Consider the following 6,990-nt stretch of genomic DNA (forward strand, 5'->3'; position numbering starts at 1 on the left):
ATGTTGAGTCTACTCTGGTGCTACTGTTTTGGCACTGCCAGGATAAAGTAGTAATGTTATTATTTTGCACCTTAATCTAGTGGCACTATTAATTTGAGCCAATGTTTTGGCACCGCTAGTGCCACTGATTTTTTATATATATCGAAAGAGGGGGTTTCCTCCTATTTCATTAAAGAAACCCAACCATAGAGAACCATTATCCGACAACATCTCAGTGTAAATGGGTAGTTATGCAACTACTACTAGAACAGACTGAGTACTAGCAGGAGACAAGTTCGCCGCATAAGCTAGGCAGGTAGGGTGACGCAGCACCAGCTCGACCAAGTTTGGATTACAACCCAAATGCTACCACAGAAACATCAGGGGGGAAGATAGAGACTGAAAGATCCAGCTTCAGCATCCCAGTCTAAGCACCCCCGGCCTCCATCCTTGCGATGCACGGTACACCTCGTTTGCGACCTACTCGACCCTAGTGTCATTGATAAAATGAAGTAATAATACAGTTAAAATAGAGCAAGTGTCCTCTCTATCATTTTATTTCCAATGTAGATAAAAAAAGTGCTTCTCTTTGTTAGTGTATGTTTCATCAACTAGTCCCATTGTTAATGTTTAAGCGTTTCTGCAAACTGGGGTGCTTAATTTTAGTTGATCTGCACAAAAATAGAGATTTGAATGTCTCAAGGCCCGTCCTTGTACTACCTCTATACACTGATGTTCATCACTAGCAGAAGGTGTATCGGGGAGACTTGGGTCGATTTCCAGTATGAGGCATACCGTATGAGGCGTCGTAGGGCCCATCTCGCCCTCGCAGCATGGCATACTATGATACTATCACAATATTTTCTTCTATTTATTAGTGTATGTTTCATCAACTAGTGCCACTATAATGTAATCATGCTTTTTCATCATCTGTGCAAACAAGGTTATTCAGCTGCATTTTGGTGGAACTGCACAAATGTACGGATGGAACCGGCATATATGCAGAGTACGAGGTGTGCCAAGTAAAAATTACCGACACCAACCATGCTCCATGCACGCATTGGCATCCACCATCACCAGTGGGATGTGTGGCGCTCTCTGTGGATGGATATTTCTCGGCAGCAAATCCTCTAACCAAATACTAGTAGCTTATATTGGCAGTTTTCTAGGGAGTACTCTTTTCTGACGGAAGCACCAATCTATATTTCTTTATTTGTACACAGTGTCACAACTTTGACCCAAAGGTCCATAGCTATTTTAGGGTGATTGGCATAGTACTCAGAGACTGGTTGTAAGCATGATTTTCATTAGCTATCACACTCATTGTAAGCATGAGTAGATGGAAGATTAGGTTAGTGCGAAGCTTACCTTAAACCCTACCGCCATCGTTGAAACGAGGCGAGCGTCGAGGGAACCGTGGAGAATGGTGGGAAAGCGACGTCGCACCATCCGGCCACCTCTTGTAGTGGGAGAACGAATACTCCTGTGGCTCCGGCTGGATCTGCAGCCTCACGAACAGCACACCGTACTCGACCGATTCGTTATCCTGTGGGTGCTCAACATTCGACCTGTACGCCCACCACCTCCGCCTCTCTTTCACCTTGAGCGAATCTGTCTGCTCCATCACCCAAAGGAGATACTCAATGAACTCGAAGGACTGCGGTGTGACTGCCACCGAGGAGTACATCGCCGGCGTCTCGCTCTTTCGCATACATTGCCACATGGCCCTCACCGTCCTCGAAATCTCGCACTCATTGTCAAACCAAGTAAGTATCTCCTTCAACCTGGCAAACTGTGCCTGGTAGCCGCTGGCGATCTTCCTGATTCGCTGCTGCATCCTCTTCATAGATGTCCTTTTGAGTGGTCCGGTGCTAGCTTTGGAAGATGGGAGGAGAGACGATGGTCTTGCAATAGAGAAGAGGGAGAGGCGAGACGATGGTTTTGGAATGGAGATGATGGAGAGGAGAGGTGGTTTTGCAATGAAGAAGAGGGAGAGGTGAGATGGTGGTTTTGGAATGGAGATGATGGAGAGGAGAGGAGGTGGTTTTGCAATGGAAAGGAGGAGAGGAGTGTGCGGCAGCAATTTATGATTGGACAGAGGACCGACGCGTTGTGACTGGATCAAAATCAAAATCAATTTACCCTTCAATTAAGAAAGTGAGCCCACATTAACTAGTCTCCCTTTTATTATGGGTCATAATTGACCATGATTTGCACATATAAAATATATGTTATACGTTGCAAAAAATAATATAATTTGAAAGTACATTCAGATATGAACCAAACGATACAATTTTTGGTGACATACATTCACATTTTGCTTGTCAAATACAGTACGTGGTCAAACTTTGACCCAAAATACGCAAAACAAAAAATACTTCCAAGACCAACGTCGCTCTTCCACTCTTCTTCTCTTAAACCACCGCCACTCCTCTCCTGTTCCAATTTAAATTCAGCGCCGCTCCTCTCCTCTTCCATTTCAAAACCACCGCCCCTCCTATCCTATTCCAATCCAAAACCAGTGTCACTCCTCTCCCGTTCTAATCGAAAACTAGCGCTAATCCTCTCCTCTTCCATTCAAAAACCACCGCCGACGAGTGAAGGTGCTGTGGAGAAGTAGATCGATGGAGGAGTACAACCGATACGTGAGGATCGCAGACGGCAACCCTGTGAAGCTAGCTAGGATGTTGGAGATACATTCTTGGTTTGACAACAAGGACCAACTAGCGGCGATGGCGACATCCATAGCCAAATATCTGCAACAGAGCGAAAAGGTAGCGATACTCTTGAAGGGAGTTGCGTGGGAGTACATAGAGCTGCTCCTCTGGGCCATGGAGCAAACAGATTCGCCGAATCCGATCGTGAGGGAGCGGTGGTGGGAGTATCGATCCGAGATGGAGCATCCACCAGAGATTGAAGGATCGAGCATCTATAGGGTGCCGTTTGTGAGGGTGTCATGCCAGAGCAAGCCGGTGGAGTCTTCGTCGACCGAACCCAACTGCAAAAGGAGAAAAGCAGTTGGCCCAATGATGCTTCCCCGACATCCTCTCCCTCGCCGTTCACATCGTCTCACGGGGCGGCTGTCTACCGCTGAGGAATAGGAGGGGACTGCCCCCCGGCCCAATAGTCGGGCAGGTTGTGAATTGTCAGGAGGAGCTTAGGGCTGTCAGTATTTGCAGGTTGTGAATTGTGTTTTGTGTTGTGTATTTTGAGAGTACTTTCAGATATGAATGTCTTTTGAATTTCAGATTTGCAGTATTGAGCATATGAAGTATTTTATGAATTCTAGAGATCTATTTATAGCACTTAAAAAAATGTAGTTTCATAGGAGTATAAAAATGCAGACAATGTGATTCTCATAGAAGAAACTGCAAGTTTTAGTTCAGATAAGAAACTGCAAGTTCAGTTTCAGATAAGAAACTGCAACTTTCAGAGGTAGAGCATTTATATTAACACGGCCTTTTCAAACAGGGTTAACATCATGTTGGAAGTTTTATTCATAGTCGAAAATGGGACTACCAGCCAGTTAACATCGTACTGATCAACATTCATGCATAGCACATCTTCATATGATGCACAGTCAAAAAGTATGATATTTTCAAAATGCCCACACAATGTCGAGTGTGCGAAAAACAGCAAAAATGAGGGACAAAGTTTTGGCAAGTGTTGGACGTGGTGTGCGTAGATGACAATGGGGACCCACATGTCAATAATGGCAGAGGCAAAAAATTTGGAGATATTTTCCCTGCATCAGGTGAAATCAAACCCGGGTGGAACAGCTGTCGGGTAGTGTCACTTGGACACTAGGCTAGTTCAGTACTTTTGTTACAAGTAAGGCACTTCCTCAGGTGGTCGGATCTCCTCCTACGCCTTTGTGCGCTCACCGCGCCACCGCTTTCTACCGTTGTGAACATGCTGAACAAACGAGAGGAATCTGGAGAGCACTGTACGTGGAGAGGCAGACAGTCGAGACCCACCAGGTCTATGGTCGTACGCAAGCAAGTGCCTCATCGAAAAAATACTTCCTCCTAATGCTAAACTGACGTTGGGGCCCACGGGTTTGTCAACATAGTTACTTTTTTTAGTTGCTTCAACGTAGTTACTATCGGAGATAAATTCACAACGAAGCCGGGGAGCTGGCAGGTATCATTTATTATCGATGGGGTAGCAAGTATCAGCTGGGTTTTGGGCTGCCCCGTCTAGGCTTTCTTTTTTAACATGCGCAACCCACGACATGCCGGTTTGTATTTTCTTGAGGGCCGTCATGTATCAACCGGCCTATGGACCTCCCATCCGAGGTTTTATTTTTCCTGAAACATCGGCATCCCAATTTATGTATTTTTTTGAAGAAAAACAGAGGTATGTTCTATTTTTCTATATAAGAATAGGAACGCCTAGTCCAACTTATGTTTCCTTTCTAACTATATTATATATATTTAAATTATTTTGTATGTTATTGTATATTATTGTTATTGTCATCATTTTAACATATAAGAAGGCTGGCCAACCCGCCCATCTGAGGGCTCCCTCGATTTCACCTCGTTCTGCCCGTTCGATCGCCTCTGGTCTGGTCAACGCGCTCGTGTGGACCGTTCGATTTTGACTGCCTGTTTTGACCAAGCAATCCTGCATGGAATCCGATGACTGGTGGGCTCGCTGAGTTCTTTAGTTGGCTGGGTTCAAAAATCTTGGGTAACCACTCCTCGCGCGTTAGTTGGCTTGTCCGCGGTGACCGCGGCATGCGTCATGGGCAAGCCGCGGCGGGGTTGGCCGGTGCATATGCACCCAGTTTCTGCACCCGCGTCTGTGCTTTGCCTACAACGGGTGGGCCAGTGCTGCTCCTACTCCCACTCGTCGGTTGCCGTGCCTGCAGGTCTCATGGTGTAGGTTAGAGTTTTCTCGGTCAACCACTTTTGGAGAGACCCTCCTCACGCGCTACTCGCGGCGTGCGTCGTGGGAGTTGCTGTATCAGCATCAGCTGTGAGGGGTGGGCCGAAGCATGTTCACCGTGTTTGTGCTGGCGCCATGACGGGTGGGCCGCTGCTACTCCTGGTCCCGCTCATCTGATCCTCCATTGGCTGGGTTGCATATTCTCGGGTGAACCACACCTGAGGCTTCGCTTCACGCGAGTCCGCGTACTGCGTCATGGGGGAGCCACAGAGCAGTTGGCCACGTCGTGCGTCCTGCCATTTGCGGGAGCGTGAGCAGGCCGTGTCCTCGAAATCCCCTCACCCAATCCCCTCCCTCCCTCCTCGATCTCTCTCCCTCGTCAGCCGCCACAGCAAGAAGCCACGAAACAAGAAGGCCAGCGCGTGCGGTGGGAAAGCAGCGGGGGTTGGTGTAGCGGCAAATGAGGGCGGGGTCGGCCGTGGAGGGAGGCTCGCCAGCCGGAGCAAGGAGGCGGGATAGGCCATGGAAGGAGGCTCACTGGCCGTAGCAGCAGGAGCAACTGCAGCCGTTGGTCGGCCCGAGACACCACCTCTGCCCCGCCTCCTCTGCTGCGGCCCGCACGATCGAGAGGGGCGCTAGGCCGTAGCTGGCGGCGAGTTCAGCAGCCGCCGCCTCCTGTCCTATACAAATCAAGTGAGCCCTGTCGTGAGTGCATCGGGGGCTGTCGTGCCCTCAGCTACGGTGAAGCACCAGGTCCAGGTGAGCTCCTCCTTCAACCTATGTGTGTAATTCCTACTTTTTCCATGAATGCACACATCTGAGGTTTTTTTTTGTTCCCTCGTCTAGATTTCTAATAAGTTCCATTACGAAGTGTGCAGATTGTTATTCCTTATCAAAGAGGATGGGTGAGCTTCTTCACCCTACTTGTCAAGGAGATCTTATGTCCAGCTAGGTTCCTACAGAGGGGATTTTTTGTGGGGTTTATTTTAGCCGACCAGATGCTCAGATATAGCTAGGCTTCCATATAGAAATTTTGTTTTCTTTTTAAGTTTGTTGGGTACCTCAGCTAAGTTTCTGCAAAGTGGATATTTGTTTGTTCCTGCTCAGGAGATGCTCTCAGATCTAGCTATGTCCCTAAAAGTTTCTTTGTTGGCTTTCTTAGTTTGTTTGGTACCTTCATCTTTTAAGAAAGCCACTAAATTTTGCCTTAGTTGACTATCAACTGTGCATCGTGCAACTAAAAAAAGCTCTTGCAACTGTAGTTTTACTGCTAACTAAAGGGATTCAGTTGACTGTGAGAGCAGAGCAAAGCATCAAGAGGGGAACTCACTCCTCAGCACGGCGACCTGCGCGAGTGTGAGCTTCGCCTCCAACCTGCTGATGGTGTTCTTGTAGCTGTAGACCAATGCCGCCTCGGCCTTCTCCTTGCTTGGAAAAGAACCCGTCGTAGACTCCACCCAGCCTTCTTGTGGCTGTAGACCATCATGTCACGTAATTACTTATAGCACAACTATATTGTCTTATTGGGATTGTAAAGCGAAACGGTAGAACTCTACAACTTCTCTGTGAGTGTCGTTTGATTATTTAATTTCTCAAGTAGTATGCAAATTTTAAAAATGGTTGTGGGATCCCCCATTTAACAGATCCTCATATGTTGTTGATAGTCATGCTTATGTGCATATACACTTTACTAAATATATGCATGCCATTTGTTTTTTTAGTACATACCCAGAAGCTTTTACCTGATATGGTTTGGATTTACCCACTCGCTGACTGCTGCATTTTGCCTCCTATAGGCCTATGCTTTTTTCGTCATCGTCCATCAGTCCAAGCTGTTGTTGTCCGCTCGGTCGCCTTGCAGTTGCTTCTGGAGCATGCTGCAGATTTGTTGTGCCTCCTTCCAATGTAAGTTCTTGTGCTGAGAAGTTCCTGACTAAATCATGCCGTACTGGCCATGGCACATGTCTGTTAGTCATTTGGCTGGGTCAAGCTTATGCAGGGAATTTTTCCTTAGTGAAGGATATGGTAATAGGAAATAGTAAGTGTAGCTCTGGCATATGTACCTGCACATTTCTCAAGGATCAGTCATAGTTGTTCTTGAACAAAGCATTCATGGAATTT

At 47.0% G+C, this 6,990-nt stretch overlaps 1 long non-coding RNA gene across 1 annotated transcript; it reads right to left on the reverse strand.

Moving 5' to 3' along the window:
* Nucleotides 1-407: 407 nt before the first annotated feature.
* On the reverse strand, nucleotides 408-6,740 carry LOC119325210. Its single transcript, XR_005157397.1, has 3 exons — nucleotides 6,612-6,740; nucleotides 6,200-6,341; nucleotides 408-469 (listed from the first exon to the last, which is right to left on the reverse strand). It is a non-coding gene; the product is annotated as an uncharacterized LOC119325210 (long non-coding RNA).
* Nucleotides 6,741-6,990: the final 250 nt, after the last annotated feature.

This window comes from Triticum dicoccoides, chromosome 6B (genome assembly GCF_002162155.2).
Source record: "Triticum dicoccoides isolate Atlit2015 ecotype Zavitan chromosome 6B, WEW_v2.0, whole genome shotgun sequence".
NCBI lineage: Eukaryota > Viridiplantae > Streptophyta > Magnoliopsida > Poales > Poaceae > Triticum > Triticum dicoccoides.